Source organism: Juglans microcarpa x Juglans regia, chromosome 6D, assembly GCF_004785595.1.
Source record: "Juglans microcarpa x Juglans regia isolate MS1-56 chromosome 6D, Jm3101_v1.0, whole genome shotgun sequence".
Classification (NCBI taxonomy): Eukaryota; Viridiplantae; Streptophyta; class Magnoliopsida; order Fagales; family Juglandaceae; genus Juglans; species Juglans microcarpa x Juglans regia.
The window spans coordinates 9,245,544-9,268,279 of record NC_054604.1 but is presented as its reverse complement, the minus strand read 5'-3'; the positions used below and the strand labels follow the sequence as shown (position 1 = coordinate 9,268,279).

The window sequence follows — 22,736 nt, the reverse complement described above, 5'->3', positions numbered from 1 at the left end:
CCTTCCTTGTAGTGCTATCGGCTAACGGCCTTTTATGTGTAGAGTATTTGTTTGCGTCAATATAGATTACAACTGTTTGATGAATGATTCTAAGCGAAGAGGGGCGAGCTTATGGGAGAGAGCAGAGAGGAGAGAGAGAGAGTTCGTCACGAGGGTCGACTTATGAGAGAGACCAAAATAATTGTTTTTAATAAAGCTTTATCTCATTGAAAGAAGGTGTAGACCTTGGACAGAGAGAAAGTAGGCAGCTCTAGAGAAAAAATGAAAAAAAAAAATATATATATATATATGAATAGTAAACGGGGTAGGCTGGAAATGTAAGGATATCATTACCCTCCAGCCTATCTTTTTCTAGGTTTATTTATTAGAAAAATCTAATTGTAAGCGATTCTGCGTATTAATACGCGCATCCATTTAATATGATTGGTCAGAACGTAGATTTTATTGAAAACAGTATTAATTTAAATTTAAAATATAAAAATAATAATATTAGTACACAGATTAGTACGTAAATTTACTTGTGCATAATAAAACTCTTATTTATTACATGCTTTGTGAAATACAGTGTTTGACATTGTTGTTAATGATTCGTTTGTGGACAAAGTTTGAACCTATTTTATATACCCATGTGTTTTATATTTGTGGGGATGGCCTCGGCCAAATTTGTTAGGCTTTCTGTAGAGTCATTCAATGTCCCTGTATGCCTACGCCTTTAGTATGATTTTAGACTTTTAGTAAAACTCTGTTCCATCACAGCCCGTCGTCTGAGCCCATGAAGCCCACCGAACCCAGCCCATCAAAGCAAAAGTTGCCCAAGGAATGAAGGTAGGTCACGCGTTCTCATCCTTCCTGAGTTCTCCTTCCTGTGTCTGAACTTCACACAGACTCTTCACATGGCAAACCCTAGTTCTAGGGTTGTAAGACAGCTTCTTTTGCCCAATAAACCCATTTCCTTCTTCTCCCATCTCTGCCGCCATTTCCAACACCCGCAAAGCTCTCAGTCTCTCTCTCTGTTGAGAACTTTTGCTTCGTCGCCGTCCTCCTCCACGCCGCAGGAACCAGATCCCATTCCCCTCTCCCTCTCCTCCGAGCTACTCAAAAACCCTGACTCGGAACCGCTTCCAATCTCCCAAAGACTCCACCTAAGCTTCTCGCACATCAATCCAATACCTTCCTTGGTCCTCTCCACACTAAATCTCTGCCCCGATGCCGGCCGTACGGTCCTGGGGTTTAATCACTGGCTCATCTCTAACACTAGTTTCGCTCACACCGATGAAACCCTGTCCTACTTCGTCGATTACTTCGGCCGACGCAAGGATTTCAAGGCGATCCACGAAGTCCTCGTGAATGGAGTTGGACTCGCTGGTTCTAAAACCCTGGAATCTGCCATTGACAGGCTCGTCCGTGCCGGGAGACCGACTGATGTGGTGTCTTTTTTCCAGAGGATGGATATCGATTACGGGCTCAAGCGAGACAAAGAATCGCTTTTGCTGGTAGTGGAGAAGCTTTGCGGTAATGGGTATGCGAGTTACGCCGAACGAATGGTGAAAAACTTGGCAAAAGAGTTTTTCCCCGACGAGAGAATTTGCGATTTGTTGGTGAAAGGTTGGTGCGTGGATGGGAAGCTTGACGAGGCCAAGAGATTGGCTGAGGAGATGTATAGGGGAGGGTTCGAGATTGGGACAATGGCGTACAACGCTATTCTTGACTGTGTTTGTAAGATTTGTAGGGAGAAGGACCCGTTTCGGCTTCATTCGGAGGCCGAGAAGGTGTTGGTCCAAATGGATGTTCATGGGGTTCCAAGAAATGTGGAGACCTTCAACGTGTTGATCACAAATTTATGCAAGATTAGGAAGACCGAGGACGCCATGAAATTGTTTTATAGGATGGAGAGTGGGGTTGTTATCCGGATGAGACTACGTTTCTTGTTTTAATTAGGAGTTTGTATCAGGCGGCGAGGGTGGGAGAAGGGGATGAAATGATTGATGGGATGAGATCTGCCGGGTATGGTGGCAAGCTTGATAAAAAGGCATATTATGGGTTCTTGAAGATTTTGTGTGGCATTGAGAGGATTGATCATGCTTTGAGTGTTTTCAAGAAGATGAAGGAGGATGGCTGTGAGCCCGGGATCAAGACTTATGATTTGTTGATGGGTAAATTGTGTGCTCATAACCGTCTCGATAGGGCTAATGCGCTGTTTAATGAGGCTAGAAAAAGAGGTATAGCCATGGAGCCTACGGCATATGCGGTGGACCAAAGATATGTGAAGAAGAAGGTGAAGGTTGTGAAGAGTCAGAAGAAGAGGGAGACACTGCCGGAGAAGATGGCAAGGAAGAGGAGACGGCTAAAGCAAATTAGATTGAGTTTTGTGAAGAAACCTAAACGAATGATGCGGCGAGCTTACTGATCTCATACGTGTTTTTAGCACAGCATGTTGGGATTATCAAGTGTTATAAAAATGGTGATCAGGTTTTCTTTTTTTGAGGTTTGAATCATTTGGTGATGATTATTATTGCGTTGTTCTAATTTGCTCTTGCTGTTTTAATCTTATCGTAAGCGACACTAGAAATAAAAGTTCTTGCAACATGGGCAATCATACTTTTTTTTCTTCTTGTCAGCATACTAAGCTTGTTAGAACTATTCTTTCTTTCTTTCTTTCTTTCTTTCTTTTAACAATCTTCATCTATGGAACCTACTAAAAACACAGAACTTCGTAGCCTGTGTGTGCAATATTTTGGTTGATCCTATATGCAGTTAGTAATAAGTCTTGCCTTGGGCTTTTGAAACTGGATGATGTTTCTATTCAGCTGTACTTCTCCATGGCATGTTCAGGAGGAGGTGGGGGCTGCCAATGTCCTGTTTTTCATCATTTTTCCAGTCTTACGAGTTTTTTAGTTGAGAAGTGTGTTCTTACGTTCAACCTGAAGATGATGGTAGGCAACGTAAAGATGCAACAAAGCTCTGCTGTTAGTCTGTTATCAACTTTGACCCAATTTGGTTGGTCATGTGATTGCAGATCAGTATCTCTATTTCTTTACTTTCAAACCAATACGTTTTTTGTTCCGAAGTTTGTTCACGGCAAGTTGATGAACATGAAATAGAAATGGATATACATGAAGAGTAAAAAAGTGTCTTATTCACGGGATGTGGAAGATCCAAAATATTTTTTTCCTTATTAAAGCTGTTTAAATAAATAAATAAATAAACTCAAATAGAAATTATGTCATCAGTAGTTTTTCCATAAAACGGTTTAACAAGGTATCATTACTCTTCTAATAATATTTTAATTTTATAATATTTTTATTTAATTTTTTCTTCCTCTTTTTTCAAAATTTAATAAAATATTTTAACTTAAATTATTTTGATATTATTCACATATTTCTCATCCTATCTCATTCTGTAAACAAGGCTACGATCGGATATTGAGATAAGTTGAGTTGAGTTTTAAATAATAGTATTTTGTGAATTCTATTGAGATGATTTTAACTTTTTTAAGTTGACACGGGTTTAACTTTTTAGGTTGAAATGTATGAAGTAAGTTGAAATGAGTTTAACTTCTTTATGTGAAGTTGAAAAATTAGTGTGTTCCATCAATAATTAGGTCTCGTTTGAATATTGAAACACTTTCAATTCATTTTATCTCATCTCATCGTTATAATTTTTTTAAATTATCACACAAAATATAATAAACAATTCAATTTTTTTAAATCTCAGAATAATAATATATTAAAAAAATAATATTTTATTCAACTTTTAATTTTTATCTAAAATATCTCATCTTACCTCACTATTCAAACTACACTAATTTCTAGAATGATAGGAATACCTTCTAAGCTCATAAGATATTAAAGGGTTTTGTATTTAAAAGAACTTTTGGTACCTTCTGTGTTTTGGCTTACCTAAAATTCGCACTCAATGCTAATTTTTTTGATGAATAATCCATGTGCTAAGGTTGATTAATAAATGGGTCCTCAATTATAAATCTTGTCTATCAGCCATTAAAGAAAATTCAATGTAAAAAAAATATATAATTTGAATCAAAATTACTTTTAAATTTTTTTCACAAGAATAATTAGAAAAAAAGACAATGTTAGACATAACTTGTAATGGACATACGATTAACAAACTACAGCTAGCGTTTAAGTAACGACAACAATAGAGTGACTTTTTTCTTAATGAGAAATTATCTTTGCATTCCTAAGTTGTACAAGTTTCGCTCACTCCATTTGAAAAAAGTGGATAAATCTAACTCACATGAAAAAAAAAATTAATGATGGATCCTACTTTTTTCAAATTGAATAAACAGAACTTGAACATTTTAAAACTGTATTTAGCATTACTCAGATAAAATAGAGTTTCTCTAACTAATATTTCTTGTAAACAATAGAAAATTTGAAAAATGAAAAAACTAAACAAAAAATGTTCATTCTAATGAAAAAGGTTGTCAATTTCTATGCTGAGTAGTGTGAAAAACACACATCAGCAATGGCAAACAAATAAAAGAGCAACGATCAAGATCACACGACACACACAATTTATACGGTTCGGCAATGTGCCTACGTCTATAGAGCTGCAGAGATTTTATTAATTCAGAAGAGACTACAATCACATAATCTCGACTCACTCACTCACTCACACTAGGGCTTTTTCTCTCACAATATGCGCTCACACTTTGTCTCTTTTGTTCTCACTGAAAACTGCTAAAAACGTGTGCAAGAGATCAAAATATTACATATTTATAGAAAACGGCGCGGGAAATCCTAATTGGAAAAAAATACGTCATTCACTCGAGCGGTATACCAAGCGTACTTCAAGTGAACAACCAATGAACATTGACTCAAGCAGTGTGTGGAGCACAACTCAAGCGAACACTAGGGTTTGTGTCTCGCTCAAATCCACAATCACGTGAGACTCGAGTGAACTCACGAGTTGAGTTTTGTTCAAGCCCACTATCGAGCGCACCTCGAGCAAACTCAGGAGTTGAGCTTCGCTCGAGCACTAGGTCAAGCGATAGTTGAGCGAACTCACGAGCCTTTTCTGCTCACGAACCAGGCTCCACATACAACCCAACAATCTCCCACTTGGAGACTGGTTTTCCACATGCGAGCCACTGTTTCCAGCTAAACCCTATCATCTTTACATCTCACAACTCCCGTTTTTAAGCTAAAAAACGCACTGAAGTCGAGCCCAACTTCAGTCTCTCACGTGCATCGCCCTCAGTCAGGACATCCATTGGACGACTCACAACTCTCACTGCACTAGGAGTATCCAGTTTCAAACCGATCCTAGTAACCTTAGCCAACTTCTCCAGGCTTACATGAGGAACGGCAAAACTGACTCTCTTTTACTTCCTCATCTGATTCTCGAAACCAAGCTTGCGTTTTTGCACTCATGTATTTTCTTGCATATCATTAGGCCCTGATGTCAAATACAAAAAGTTTGATCTCTTACCATGCACCAAGACCAGCGCACCCTTAGTGATCTTCCCTGCTCCTCTAGAAAACGTTACTGCATAACCGCTGTCATCAAGCTGTTTCATAAAGATCATATTTTTCTTCAGATCCAAAACGTGTCTGACTTGCTGTAAAGCCCACACGCCCCTGTTCGGAAGTGTGATGCGCACATCATCCACTCCCACTACATCCAATGCCTCTCCATCAGCCGCGTACATCTTTCCAAAATCACCAACAACATAGTTATGCATGATCTCTCAATGTGAGGTGACATGGAACAAAGCCCTTGAATCCAACACCCAATCATCAATCAGATTGTGCTCGGCAAGGATTAGGGCATCCTATATTTCTTCAGCCGCTGCATTCTCAATGTCATTCTCAGCACTTTCCTGATTCCGATAGCCTCTCTTGATGTGACCCGGCTCAAAGTTTTTAAATCCATTCTGGTGACCGTTCCGGTTGAAGCATTGGAACAAAATATTTCGATATCGGTACATTTCGGGATAGATATTAAATAGATAAATTATATATATAAACTATATTCCAAAATAACATCAATACAAGAAATAAAAATATACATAACTGAGAAACTTAATAATATTTTTTAATATAAATCTTAAAAACACATATATGTAAAACACATATTTATTGGTATATTTCTTTTATTTTTAAAACCATAGGAAACACGCTGACTTGCTTGCATGATGCAGAATTTAAAAAAAAAATTATAAATTGAACTTTTGTCCCAATTTTGAATTTTTGGATTCTTTTGCCAAAAGTCTTGTGTTAGAATTTTAAAAATACACATAAATTTTTACTAGACGAGAGGGAGAGTTGGTCCAATCACGTGTCAAACATGGATGACAAGTCAAACAACAAAAGTATTTTGACACGGAATTTTGGATGGAGTCTCACATAGGAAGGGCATATAAGAAGATGGGGTAGTTGATTGGGCTATAAAAATACAATTTTATCCCTTATTCTTCAATTGATTTACAGAATGACCATTGTTTCAACTTCATTCAAACGTTAAACTTAATTTCGAACGGAATTACCATTCCAGCCGGAATTGACTGAAATTGGCCGAAACGGCCGAAATTTGACTCGAGACAAAATAAGTTCTTACCCCATGTCGGTTACTGTTCTGGCACGAAAAATTCTGGCCGAAACGGAACAGTTTTTAAAACTTTGGCCCGGCTTTCCACAACTCCAACAAGTAATCTGGAGCCCAGATCTCATCTTGCTCTTACCACTACTTATAGAGCTTGACCTATCATGTCTTCTGTCCCGATTGTCAACGTTCAAGGCCAATCCCAAACTCGAGAACTCACTAGAGTCTCTTTTACGTACTTCTTCAGTAAGAATCATGTCACATATGTCATCGTAGTTCAGTTTTATCTTGTCGGCTGAACTACTCTCCGCCATCCTCATGATTTCCCAACTATTTGGCAGCGATACAAACAGAATCAACGATCTGATCTCATCATCAAACTGAATCTCTACAAAAAAACAATTGATTTATGATCGTATGAAAGTCATTTAAGTATTGGGCCACAGACATACCTTCTCACATCGTCAAGTTGAACAACTTCTTCATCAGGTGCACTTTGTTATTTGCCGAAAACTTTTCATACATACCTGATAAAGCCGCCATGAGATCTGTTGTGGTTCTCTTCTTAATAACATTGTGTGCCACTGTTCTGGATTAGGTCAGCCGAACAACCCCAAAAACCTATCAGTCTAAAAGATTCCAGTCAGTATCTTCCATGCTCTCCGGCTTCTTTCCTAACAATGGAAGATGAAGCCTCTTCCTGTAGAGATAGTCCTCGATTTGCATCCTCCAATACCTGAAGTCAGTGCTGTCGAACTTCTTGATCCATGATGCTTTCAATTTGTCTCTAGCCATTGTTCTCCTTCAAACCCCAAATATTGGCTTTTGATATCAGTTGTTGTGAAAAAAACACATCAATGATGACAAACAAATAAAAGAGCAACAATCAAGATCACATGACACACACACAATTTACGTGGTTCGGAAATGTGCCTAAATCTACAGAGCTGTAGGGATTTTATTAATTCTGAAGAGATTACAATCACACAATCTCAACTCACTCACACTAAGGCTTTTTCACTCTTACAATATGCACTCACACTTTGTCTCTTTTGTTATCACAGAAAATTGCTGAAAAGCGTGTACAAAAGATAAAAATATTACATATTTATAGAAAACGACGTTACCCTAATTAGCAAAAAATATGTCCTTTGCTTAAGTGGAGTGTCGAGCACACCTCGAGCGAACATCCAATGAACATTGGCTCGAGCAATAGGTCGAACACAGCTCGAGCGAACACTAGAGTTTGTGTCTCGCTCATGCCCACTGTTGCGCGAGACTTGAGCGAATTCAAGGGTTGAGCTTCTCTCACCCTTGAATTCGCTCGAGCGCATCAAGTGAACTCAAGGGTTGAGCTTCGCTCGAGCACTAGGTCGAGCGACTGTCGAGCGAACTCACAGATTGTGCATTTTCTGCTCACAAACTAGGCTCCACATGCAACCCAATAGTTGAGTACCATGACTTGAAAACAAATTAATAAAGTGCATGCATGATTGAGAAAATGAAAGTACATGAATAAAATGCTTATCCAATTTCCGTATTGTTTATATTAAAGAAAAAATAATAATTATTTAACAGATCATTTGAATCTTGAAAATTAAAATTAAAACTCATTTTTCTTTCAATTTGAGGATCTCTTAAATCGAAGTAAGAGTAATAAGCTATGGGGCAAGGGCTAAGGTAGCAATTTCTCGCATCCATTTTGACCTTATACTAGCTAATGTTAATGCAAATTATATATTATACATTTCAATTTCACATCTCAATTACCATAAATAATTTATAAATAAATAAATGACTCTCATTATTTTTAGTTTAAGATAAAGAAGTATGCTGGAGTTAAAATATAATATGTCCAGTCCATGTGTATAGAAGCCCACTAATAAGGTAGAAACGAGAGAAAGGGACAAAAGAAACAAAGCTGGTTGCCTGATAAGTAAAAGTACAAAGCTAGCCACTCTCTCACTAGAGTCCCTCTGCACACTATAGTTCTTTCCTTCCAGCCACCCCAAAACAACCTCTGTTTCCTCACAAGCTGAGAACAGCCAACAGCAAACACCTCAAACCTTAGATGTATCGAATGGATTTGGATTCACTCATCACCCAAACTTAAGCTCTCTCTTGGTAAGATTTAAATCTTGAACCTGCACTAGCATCAGCAAAAGCCATATCAGACACAGTTTTAGTAAGAAGATTGGTATCAAACAGGCCTCTCAACAAATATGCAATTCACTCTAGTATCAAGGCAACATGGAACTTCATCCAAAAATTCCTTATAGAAGATCTGGAAACAAATATGTTCATCTTCACATTTCGATCTCCCCAGGACAAGCTAAGAGTCTTAAACCAAGCACCATGGAACTTTAAAGGACACCTATTAATCCTCAAGCCATGGCCCCTAGGAGCAACTCTGCAAGAGATCAACCTAAAGCACTCACTGTTTAATGTGCAAATACACGGACTACCCCTTGACCACATGACACTAAGGAATGCAACCAACATTGGGAAAGAATTAGACAATTTGATCAAAGTGGAAGAAGATTCAATCTACGGGACAACCTATAGAAAACACATTAGGATAAAGGTTGAGATCGATGTCACTAAACCCCTTCAACAAGGATTTGCAATGCCAAGGTACGGGAATCACGAAATATGGGTCTCCATAAAATATGAACGTCTGTCTGATTTTTGCTATGCATGTGGAAGATTGGGTCACTCCCAAATCTTTTGCAACTATCTAAAATCAATTCCCATGAAGCTTAACTACGAACCTCGGCTTAGAGTGGATTTCAATAGCACAAGTTTCTCTCAGACATCTTAACAAATAGAAGGAAGGCAAAATACAGAAATGGACCCTTCGGAAACTGTAGCTCAACCTCCCATGGCTCACGACATAAAGAGCAAGGGGAAAGGAATCCAGCTCTAAAAAAATCAACAACAAGGAAGCTATCAGATAGCTTTCTGAACCAATATCTACTTACCCGAGGCGAAAGAAATCCCTTTGCAGAGGAAACTCCAAAGCTTCTTTAATTCTTCCCGCCGTTGCTGACTACCTCAATAGTTTTTCCGCTCAAGTTCTTTAAGAACTAGTTGAACTAAATCAAGACAATACAATCTTGTATTATTCCAACCAGTAATATAGATCCAAGAAACAAGAAACAAGGAAGGAATAAAATAACACGAGGCTCAAGGAATTTATCCGAGGGAAAGAGTAATTATAAAATAAGATACCAACTACAAATATGTATTCAGCCCCTTTGATGATAAAACTCAATCAACAAATGTTTTTCTTTCTCTTTGTTGTAACTATGTTGCAACATTTGAATATGCTACATTTTCTTTTCTTCTTCTTCTTCTTTTTTTTTTGAATTTTTTTTTCTTTTCCTTTCTTTTCATTTCCTTTCCTTTCCTTTCTTTTCTTTTCTTTTCTTTTTTTCCTCTCTAATTCAATCACAAACAACAATACTCAATTGTGAAAAACAAGCAATTGAATTCAAGTAGAAAACCTTAAGAATTTCGACAGCCTACTTTTTGTTTTTGCAATTTTTTTCTATTTTGGCAACCCTAGAACAATGTAGCCCTAGAATTAAATTTAAGGATTCAAGAAATTAAAATATAGAATCAGACCTGATTGTAAACCTTGCTTTGAATACCAAATGATATGAACTCGCGGGAAAGAAATTTTTTGAACTCACAATCAATTTGAAAACTCTCCAAGAAAGCCAAAATCAAGTCAAAGGATGGAGAATCTAGACCCGATGAGAACTCGTTTCAAGAACCTAGATCATATTAAAATCTAGACCCGTTGAATAACCCGTCTCAAGAACCCAGATTACAAAATAGGAACGCCACAAAAGTTGTGATTTACCTTTGATAAGTTCAAAAGTTCAATTAAGAACAAGAGGAGTAAAACTCAACTCATAATGAATAAATTCATCAAATTTCATAAACTTCTTAAAATGAGACAACAAAGTGTATTTAAACCAAAACCTAATTAAAACCCTAGCCAAAATAAAGCCCCAACTTTCAAAAATACCCCTGAGTGAATAGTGTCGTGGCTACAGTACGACGCTACAGTAACTCTCGACTACAGTACTTCTTAAAACCCTAGTTGCTACAGTACTTCTTAAAACCCTAATTCAACAAAATAATAAATTTCTCAACATGCCCTTGCATAGGCCCTCCTTAAGTCCTTCCCATAATAAACTCAATTATTCTAAACTAATAAAATAAGTTATTTAAATGAATTAAACAAGTTGAAAGCCTTCAAATGCCCAAAGCCTTTAAGTCATGTTGTTGCCCTCCTCCATAGCTTATCAAATGAATCAAATGAATCAAAAGTGGATCTTCATCCTTCAAGCCCATCTTGAATATTAGGCTCTTGCTAAACTTGTCCCAAGTAGATTGCATCAATCCTTGTATTACTTCATTGATCTTCTTGGCTCTTGACCTTGTAATTGGCCTATCTAGAACTTGCAAATGATCTTTAAGTCTAGGCCCACTTTGGTTTCCATCATAATCCTCTACAAAGCCCACTCAAATCAATCCATTAATTGAGGCCAATGAAACACCCCAAACTCAATGCAATCAAATGCGTCAAATGCCGAACGCACCCCAGACCAAGGCCCATACACGATCACCCACTCAAGCAACCTCCAGGAAATAAGCAAGACCCTAGCAAGCCCACCACCTCACTTCAAACTAGACCCCTGTCAAACCTCACCACAAAAATCGACTTCAACGTCCACTAAACAACCCACAAACAATCCCACAAACCCAACACCACCATCTACTTTCATGACAAATACTCCATCCCCCAATAACCATTCCACCTCCTTAAACCACAAAACCCCCACCTAGCCATCCTCTCATCCAAAAGACCAATGAGTGCAGACTCCTCACAACCTCTAAAGAGAAAATCCTAACACCTAGTGAAAATAGAAAGCAAACATCTGACAAACTCTCAGCCAATGCATAAAAAATGGAAGAGTCATCATTGGCTCTCACACTATTGGAAATGCAGTCAGGCTTCATGGGGAAAGAAAAAAAATCCAAAGGGAAAACTCGAATATCCCCTTATGGCAGACCATCACCACCACCTCCAGAAAAGTCCAAACAAGCTAGCAAGGCAAGCTTCAAAATGCCTCCCCCAGTATAATGAAGACACTGGCTTGAAATTGCAGGGGCCTAGCTCGACTCAAGGCAATCAGAAACTTAAGAGCTAATATTAGGATTTATAACCCGAACGTAATCTTTTTGTCGGAAACCTTGGTGTCAGATGAACGCATCATATCTATAGTAAATAGTCTAGGTTTCCACCATTTTGTTCATTTTTCAATGGCTTGTAAAAAATGGGGTCTCTTACTTTTGTGGAGTCCGGGTGTAAAATTAGAACCTGTACAAATGAATGTTATCTTAGTTTTAGTCTGCTCAAATCCTCCTCATCATCCATGGTTAATTACTTATGCATATGCACCAGCCTAATGGAACTACAAAGCTAATTTTTAGAAACATGTGGACTCAATATACCAAGTTTTTTCAGGCCCTTGGGTATGTATAAGCGACTTTAATGATTTCATTGACCAATCTGAGAAGCACAATGGGCACCTAACCATTATTAACTCAAACAAAGGCATTAAAGCTCTCATGGATAAAAACGGCCTCATTAACATTGGTTTCACAAGTCCAAAATTTACATGGTCAAATAACAGATATAAGAAAGCACTTATAAGAGAACGACTAGACGGAGTAATAGTAAATCAAGAATGGAGACTATTATTCTCAGATGCATCGTTGCAACATCTAGCCTCATCAGCATCAGGTCATCATCCACTTTTGCTGCACACTACGACAAATCTTCGTCAAGTCTCATCTTTTAAATTTGAAGAATTCTGGATTCGAGAGTCGCTCAGCCACCAAATAATAAAAGAAATATGGTGTAAAAGCTATCAAGGTAATTTGGCCTACATTCTCTGCAAGAAAATCAAAGTAACCAAAGAAGCACTTAAACTATGGAACAAAATACACTTTGGGAGAATTCAGAAGAATATCCAAGATCTAGAAAGAGAGTTGCTTGAAGTTCAAAGCTGCCAAATGACATCCCACAATCAAGAAAAAGAAAGATCTCTGCAACATAGACTGCACAAGCAAAGAGAAAATGAAGAAATACTATGGCGTCAAAAATCACAGATTACCTAGCTCACCTCCAAGGATCTCAACACAAAATTCTACCACCTTATAACAACAATCTGAAAGACAAGAAACGTCATAGACTCTATCAAATTGGGACTAGGTAACTGGCCAGTGGACACTCTCGTTATTGAATCATCATTTATAAATCATTTCATATCAATACACTCTTCTTCCAATCCGTAAATCCCGGAGCAACTTGAGAATCTTTTTGACAAACAAATTTCGAAACATGACAATGAATTGCTCAATGCGATACCAAGTGAAGAAGAAATATTAGGAGCTCTAAAACAAATCTCAAGCCACAAAGTGCCAGGTCCAGATGGCATGACGACTTTCTTCTATAAACATTATTGGAACATCATAAACAAAGAGGTCGTCCAAGCAGTTCAGAATTTTTTAGAAGCGGCAAACTTTTGAAGCAGATGAATCATACGAACATAACTCTCATTCCAAAGATCTTAAGTTCGAATTCCCCAAGCCAATACCGCCTTATCAGACTCACAAATATCAGCTACAAAATCATTATGAAGATATTGGCAAATCGCTTTAAAGTCACGTTACCAAATATTATCTCCCCCCTTCAGACGGCTTTTGTCCCAGGTCGCAACATAAAAGAAAATACCATAATTCCACATGATCTATTCCACCATCTCAACAGAAAAATCGGAAAAAATTGGTTAATGGCCATAAAGCTTGACATGGAAAAGGCTTTCGATCTAGTGGAATGAGATTTTCTTTTCATGGTAATGAAAGCTTTGGGGTTCAATCAAGGATGGATAAACCTAACAAGAGAATGTGTAACAACAACAACCTTCTCCATTCTCATCAACAGCTCACCACGAGACTTCTTCAAAGCACAACGACGACTCAAACAAGGAGACTCGCTCTCGCCTTTCCTCTTCATACTAGTCATAGAGGCACTATCAAGAATTCTGTTAAAAGTTGAAGTGCAAAGTACACTTGAAGAGGTAAAACTCAGTAGAAACAGTTCGCCCATCTCACACCTACTCTTTGCGAATGAAACAATTATTTTCGCAAAAGTTATGGAAAGAAATGCTCAAGTTATCTCAAAAAGCCTAGCAAAATATCAACAATGGATGAGACAAAAATTTAATCTGAGCAAATCCTTCATATTCATCACAAGGAACACAAGTCCAACAACCAAATCATCTATATCTCAATGGTTTCTTTACAAAGCATATTCAGCAAGAATAAAATACTTAGGCCTACCAACTTCTTTTAACAAAAATAAAAGAGAGAGCTATAAAGAAATGTTGAGCAAAGTGGGGAAAAAACTGGAAGGTTGGAAATCAAATCTCTTATCACAGGCAAGAAGAACAATGTTGATCATATCAGTAGCAAACACCATCCCATCCTACCACATGAGCTCCTTTCAACTCCCAAAATCAGTTTGCAAGGCCCTTGACACAAGCTTTAGGAATTTTTTTATGGGGATTCCTGAAAGATAAAGCTCATAACATGAAATTAAAATCATGAAAATCCATATGCCAACCAAAAAAATTAGGAGGACTCGGACTCAAATTTATGGGAAAAAAGAATCAAGCATTACTACAAAAACCATATGAGAATTAAACGAAAGACACAATGGCCTATAACATTCAATTCTCTCGACAAAATACTTCTAAAACACAAATTTCTGGAACGCAGCATCAAAACCGTCAGACTCATGCCTGTAAAAAGGTTTTCTTTAAACTAGAGACATACTCAAAAAAAGGACAATGCTACCCAATTCTCAATAGTCTTTCAGTCAACATCTGGTCAGAACCGTGGATTCCTTCTATGGAAAATTTCAAACCAAAGCCATTTCAAGGTATGGACCAAATCCACCCTTCCCTCACAATTTTGGATATAATTATAAACAATCCACAATCGTGGGACACGCCAAAAATATAAAATCTCTTTGACTAGGAAAGCATCACAAAATTCTAAAAAATTCCGCTGCCAACAATCTTTCAAGGGCAAGACAAGATCATTTGGACACCAAACCATTGTGGAAAATTTTCGGTTAAAATAGCCTAGCATGTAACAATCAACTACCAAGATTCAGTGTAACAAAATACCATGATGGCGCTTTTCAAGCCTCTTTGGGGTCTAAGAATCTATGACCGTCACAAGCTGCAACTCTAGAAGCTACTCTAGAACATCCTCCCCACCAAATCAAGGCTCAATACAATTGTTCCTCAACTTGAATCAACAAAATGTCTACTGTGCAATCAAGTGGAAGACACTTTGCTACATCTTTTTATAGAATGTCCAATAAACCGGTTACTATGGCAACAAAGCAATTGGCCATTAAATTTAACAAACTTGCCCATCAGCTCAATCTCAAATTGGATAAGGATGATCATACACCCTGAATAGGTCTTGGGATTTCGAGACAAGGAAAAACACCACTTCCAATTATTCATAGTAATTATCAAGGATTATATCTGGAGAAAGTGAAATGATATCGTCCATAATCAAACTATCATGTCCCTGGAAAAAGCAACTAGTCAACTGAGTCAGATTTATGAGGAATACAAGTAAGCATAGGAAAAGAAACAAAAAAGACAATAAGAAACTTGGAAGCCTCCATCTCCAAATTTTTACAATTTCTCCTTTGATACCGCAGTCAAAAATAATTTCTCAGTAGCATTAACGATTTGAAGGAACCACGATGGGGATATCCTAGAAATCCGAATGGAAAAAATTCAAACTTCAAATCTTCTGGTAGCTGAAGCCTCAGCGGCACTACTAGCTTCCAAAATGGCAACTCAATAAAATCTAGCAGTTATTGAAGGCGACGCCCAAAATGTCATCATAGCCATTGAAGCCTGGACTCATCCCTATTTTGGCAAATCGACCCTATCATTGCAGATATTCAACAAATATTTTGTCATCACCAAAGATAGAAACCATCAAAAATTCATCGACACCAAAATCAATGTGCACACTTAGTGGCGCAATGAGCAGCAATTAATCTCACTTTTGGATGCCTACCCTAGATAATCTCCCTAGATTTTTTTGTTTATTGACAGTGGGAAATATCCACCTTAAAATCTTGTAATTTTGCCTTTTATTCAATAATATGCTTGATTAGAAAAAAAGAAAAAAAAAAAGTAAAAGTAAAAGTAAAAGTACAAAGCTTAAAGAGATAAAGAAAGTGGCAGCAGGTAAAAAATGAAAAAATTGGATGTAGTTGCATCTATCCACAAACCATGTTCATGTGATGGATTACAGGTTTTCTCTTATCCATAAGCCTCCAAGTATCCTTCAGACTATGCATTAGCTCTGATACTCGAGACCCTAGCCTACAAAAATACAGCATGTCGATTATAATTTTAGAAAATATCTTCAAATTCATTAATCAATAATACTTTATCATAACCCACTTATTTTTTTTCTAGTATCACATTGGGCTTTTTAACCCTCTTTGACCATACTCTTTTGTTTGGGGTTTGAGGTTTTGAACACTTCCTACCATTATGCCCCTTTCCGCCACAGTTCCCACATGTCACTACAATTTTCTTGCACTTTATTTATACTTTTTCTTCTGACCTCTTTTGGTCTCCCACTCATGGCCTAACAATTTGAGTTAATATGGTCTTTTTCTTCAAAATGGGTCATATATCAGGTCATTGCATACATGCAACATCACGTGCATAGCTCTTCAAATACATATCCTTCAAGTACCATTGATGGACCAATAGCTTAGGACACCAATGTTTAGCGTAAATGGCCGCACAAGCATGTCTACATGGAATTCCATTTAGTTGCTAGTCTCCACAAATACATGTCTGCCTTATCCAATTAACAACCCTCTTCTCACCATATGAGTTCTCGAAGTCATTCTTACAATGACAAATCAAAATTCTCAACTTCGCCTTATTTCTCTCCAACTTCTTCATTATTTTCGGACAAATGGGATTATTCACATCTTGTGCCCCCACCCTCTTCATTTTTATGCGGTTCATGAATGCATGTTTTGACTATAGATTTAGATTGATCGCATCCAAGTAATCAAATGCTCTCACGTTCATGTTTTTGATGACATCTATATAGTAATCAAATTGTGTTTTATTTGTTGGCTAAGTTGCATTCCACAATGCATCTTTGAAGGCCTTGCCCATAAATCCCCTCATCTTGAAATTAGAGTGAAGATGTTTAACGCAGTATCTATGGTCCATGACCAACAGTCTAGAGTCAAATCTCAACCAACCCCTACAACCATGACAAACAGTGGGCAAGTGTTTATTATATATCATGCATGTTAAAAAAATTAACATAATTAAAAGAGTCAATAATAAATGCATCTTTTGTCTTTCCGATTTAAATGTCCGCCCATGATCAACATTGTCAACATCATCCATAAACATGTTAAAAATCCTAGGACACATGAAGCCCTACCTTGCACATGGCAAATGCTATTGGGAACATGTCATTGTTCCCGGCCCATCTCTCCCTATCACAGCAATCAGATGGCCTCCAAATTGACCCTTCAAGAAATAAGCATCCAACGATATTATCAATCTACCACCATCCTTGACTCATCTTTTGCACGCAAAAAGACATACATATATCTACATGAAGAAATCCTAAAAAACTTGGTTTTGTTTTTAGTTCTTTGTGATTGTGTATATATTAATTATAATTAGGTATCATAAGCTAGTGTTTGGGGTCTGGATCTCTGTTCTGTTGGAGGTCATATCATGTGGCCTTTCGATCATGAAAAGAGATATAAGAAGTTCAAATCCTTAACCTTGGGACAAAGGAAAAGGATCATGCAGTAGAGAGAGACCAGTTGATCACCTCCTACGTCCACGTACTCAAGAAAACTGTGGAGGTTTATAAAAATCACATACAAACTCATTATTTGCTAAAAATAACAGGAGAGAATTTTGAGGCACTTCGCATTCACTTGCCTACATGATTGCTTCCTAAAAGAGATGTTCTCAAAAGTTCTCTCTATCATTATCAAGAGTGGGGCACAAAATTGACAGCTTTATATACTTGAAAAATAAATAAATAAAAACATACGAGAAGAAAGTTTCATTTGAAAATACTTAAAAAACCTCCTCTTTCACACGTGCACATTTTCTATTAATGTTTTTTAAATTGATTCTATAATATGAAAAGATTTCTAAAAAGATCAAATCTTTAACTTTGGGATAAAGGAAAAGAGCATGCAGATGCTGTCAAAGTAGAACAAATATTCAAATATTCAATAAAACGATTGGCCAGCCACTTAACAGAGGCTTTCTTGTTATAATAATGCTTGACACAATTTTGAACAACTTTACTCTTGTTTTTCAATGACACAACCAATCACCATCCACGTTTCAACTTACACAATGCGGTTACCCATCTTCTATCATTTTGCATAATTAAATCTTGTTGTATTGCAAATGTTCTTAATGAAGCTTTATAGACACTACAGTCCCTAAACTTCATCCCTACAGAAAAGGTGATGTTACTCCTCATGTCACGCTTCTTTTTAAACTCAAGGTACTTCTTCTGTAAACTATGATCATCGCTCCTCATCCAAACTAAGCAATTCCTCACTATCACCATATTATGATTCAACCATGCTAGGATCATCCTCCATAGCCTCATCACCATGCACTCGAATATGTGGGTCGGCACTAGCAGCAAATGGAAATCACTGAGTTCCGACTTCTCCAGAATTAATAGCCTCATCATCCCTAACCTCATTTTCTCCATCTTTCTGCCCCTCTGCAGCATATAAACTAAGATCATCATCGTCTTACTCGTTCAAATCACTCAATGGAAGCTCAGCCTCAAAGTCTTCCTTGTCATCCCCATCATGTTCTCATGTTTACTTTCGGTGTCCTCAATCTTTGGTAATGGTCCAATCATGTCATATGCTATGTCTGATGATGGTTTGACAATACAGGAATATCGGGCAATAATGTTAATGGTTCAACAATGCATGGTTTATCCACAACATGGTTGATGTATATATACATGCCATACATCCTTCCCTTCCACTGTAATTGCATGCAACATATCGTGAATATTAGTCTTTATACTGGCTAAATATCAACATCTTCATCTAATTAATAACGCATGCCACTCGACTATCTATAACCCAGTTATTACATTGTGCTTTGGCACATAGGTAGTCAGTATCCCAATTTTCAAGGTAGTCCATTGTACCTCCTATGTATGGCATGGATTGGCTTCTTAGAGATCCTTCGTGATGGAGATAAACTTTAACCATATTTATAGGTGGACATAAATGGTTGAAAGTTATAATTCAAATTATTTCTAAAATAGACGAATCATGTACCTAAACCATGCAAGGAAATGCACTAATGAGCTTGTCAAGATTGAATACAAATTCTGTGTAAGTATGTTGAGAATTGAGTTGCATAAAATGAACCAAATTGAGTCAAACTTTTGCAAATGCACATACAAAATGAACATAATTTTTATCACAATGGAGATAGACAATGATATTCAATTATGTTGACATATTATATGCTATGTTGATATATCACATGTTACTTTTATCACAATCTCAACCACTAAAAGTTATATGTACAGAGAACCCACACATATATATAATAATCTTTACATTATGTTATTATTACAACCTTAAAATTTTGAGAAAAACCTAGATTGTTGCCATCAGTGAAGGATTCTCAGCCATTATAATCGTTAGTGATGGAGGAATGGGGATAAGGAGATTAGTTTTCAAGAAGTTGGGGTTTGAGAGTGAGAATTAATTTGGGGGTTGAGGATGACTAGAGATATAATTTCGATTTGGTTTTGATCACTATAAATGTTGAAGATAGAGGAATAGGAAAAGGGATGGGTTTTCAGGAGGTGGGGGGTTTAGGCTGGTTGATGATTTTAAGAAGTTATGTTTAGGTAGGAGATGATTTATGAAGGTTATGCTTTAAATGATATGGGCATTTTCGTTTGTTTATCATTAGTGGGCACATATCTCAATCTTTAGTTGGTGATGACATGTCACACTTGACACATAAATAGTTAAATGCACGTGTTGAACCATGATTCATTCAAACGTGTTTGATTAGCACTTAGCAGTTTAGTCCGTTAATAGACTTATGTGAAGATTGATAGACGTGGCTAATTGCAAAATTGAACTTTGTTACGCATTAATATTGCGAGTCATTAAAATCAATGTGACTTTTTGCACACTGATGAAAAAGAAATGTATTGAATTTGTAATTAATCTTTAGAAATGAGTGAATCTAACATTTCCTTCAAAGCCTTCCCCCACGAAGTAATGCTACTCACCATTTTAATTTTTATCATTTTTTCATCATCATATGATGTGGTATTAGATAATTAGAAACTATTTATTATATTTTACTTGTGAACCTATCATCTAATGATACACAATGAAATGATGAGAAAATAAATAATGAATAGATTTTTTCTCCCCTACGTTTTGGATCTCCATCCAAAATATCTGATGTAAGAAATATAATCTTGATTTGTCTTCTACAAGATATAATAACCCAAATTTTTATTGTATGATTTGGACTATACATAAACAGTTGAGTTCAAAAATTTACTTGGGAAGTCTTCAAATGTTTGATATGATCTTTTTTTTTTCTTTTTAATTTCATTTTTTTTTTTTGACAAATGACAAGTTGAGAATATTCTAGACAAGTGATTGGTCCAAAGCTCAACTAGAAAAACCATGATTTGTTTGAAGTTTACTTTTCTTTTTGACATTAGTCAAGGCACAAAGTTTTTCTTCAATTCCATAACAATACATTTGTTGCATGTCCCTTGATTGAAAGAAAATAATGTGTTTCTCATATGTTTAATTGAGACATGAAAATTTTTTAAATTAGACTTTCAAAAATCTATGTCCTTATCACACGCTCAATGAACACTATCATTTTTATAAATAGATGTTAAATCCTATTAGTTAGGCCCGCTATTAGAAATAATTGAAGGAATAATTGAAATTAAATAAAAAAAATTGCTAGACAATAAATGATTTGGAAAGGAGTTAATGAAATTAAATCTATAAATTTTATAGGTTAAACGGCTACTCTTCATTAAAACAATGGTCAAACTTTACATAAAAAGTAAAATAAGCTATTAACTCATTATAATTGCTTGTCTAGCCATTTCGCATATTAAAGCAACATTTCTGTCAAACTAAATTATGTTTTCATATCACGTAATGATTCACTTAGGTGAGTTTTGAATACTGATTTGAGATGAAAATTGAAAATTAAATAAAATATTATTAAAATATTATTTTTTAATATTATTATTATTTTGAGATTGTAAAAAGTTGAATTGTTTATTATATTTTATATGAAAATTTAAAAAAATTGTAATGATTAGATGATATGAGATGAGTTGAGATCAACTCTGAATCCAAACGGGACATTAATTTTACAACGCATTTACTACTAGTCAATACAATCATGCCATTTCATCAAAAATATATTTTTAATTTTCTAAAACTACACAACATTTCATATAAAGTGAGTAACATATAAGTTGTATAAAAGTTATAACTTAATAATTTTCCCTCTCTTCATTAAAATATATAACTCCCACCAAATGCAATTTAAAATAAGAAAAATGCTACAAAATATGAAGGATTTTTGCACAATGAACGTGTGCTCTATATTGAATTTTCACTTTGTGAAACAACAATCTTTACCTTAGTGTTAGTAAAAATCTCAAGTTTGATATATAATTTCATGAGGAAAATAAAGAATTACTCCTTACAATAACAATCTATGTTAACAACTTAACATGAACTTTATTAGATAACATATTATGACTTTATCTACTCCCCATTTTCATTAGGGTATTTGAGAAGAGTTGTGCTACATATAAACCCCACACTCTGCACACCATTTAAAAAATATGTGATTTTACTCTTTTATTCTCATGTTTCCATGAAACATGAGGGTAAAAGAATAAATTCACATATTTTTAAGTGGTGTGCATAAAAGTTTAAGTGGTGTGCATGAGTGTGATGCTTATGTATAGAATTTTTCATTTGAGAATAAACTAACTTCTAATAGGGATTAGCGCCACTCCAATACTCACATAGATGAAATCTTTCAAGCATGTTCTTGGAATTCTAGCATTCTCTCTAAGAGTTACAAATTTTCATTAAAAAGTTTTTAAAGGATTCATTTTATCAAATATTATAGGATAAATACCAATGTTTTGAATACCGTACCGGACACCGTACCGGTCAAAGCACTGGAACGAAATATTTCGGTACCGGTACCGTTTCGGGATAGCGTTTCGGGATAACGTTTCGGGATAGTCGATCTATAAATAAATTATATATATAAATATATATAAAAATTATATTCTAAAATAATAGTCTATATATAAATAAATTATATACAAATACATATATATATATAAATTATAAATAGTCTAGTCTGAATTGAGAGTTAAAAAATAAGTTTGTAGTTTGAAAAAACGAAAAAAAAAAAAAAACACAGGCCGAAATATCGGTCGGTACAGGCCGAAATTTAGGCCGGTATGACCGGTACCGGCCGGTACGGCCGGTATTTTGGCCGGTACGGAACAGGTATAGTATCTGTACCGGCCGGACGGCCGAAACGAAAAATTTCGGCCGTACCGGCCGGTACGGTACGAAATTTAAAACTGTGATAAATATACTCACACCATAAAAATGGGAGAAGATAAGTAAATAAAAAAAAAAAAAGTGATTTTCTTACAAGTGCTACATGATTTGCTCTTCTCATGAAAGTTGATTCTCCGGATCTTTAGTCCACAAGTTGGTATCCTTATAAAAAAAAAAAAAAAAGAAATTCTTATTTAGTAAATCTCTTAATCAATTTGTCTCCTCACTCGCTGAAGTAAAGCTATAAACTTAGCTTTCATGTCTGAGTTAGCAAAAATGTTTTTTTTTTCCTTCAGATTTTCAATACATAATCAATGGTAGAAAGATAATTACCTAACAAGTATTC

At 36.0% G+C, this 22,736-nt stretch overlaps 1 pseudogene; it reads left to right on the top strand.

Moving 5' to 3' along the window:
* The first annotated feature begins 828 nt into the window (after nucleotides 1-828).
* LOC121234997 lies at nucleotides 829-2,593 on the top strand (annotated as a pseudogene).
* Nucleotides 2,594-22,736: the final 20,143 nt, after the last annotated feature.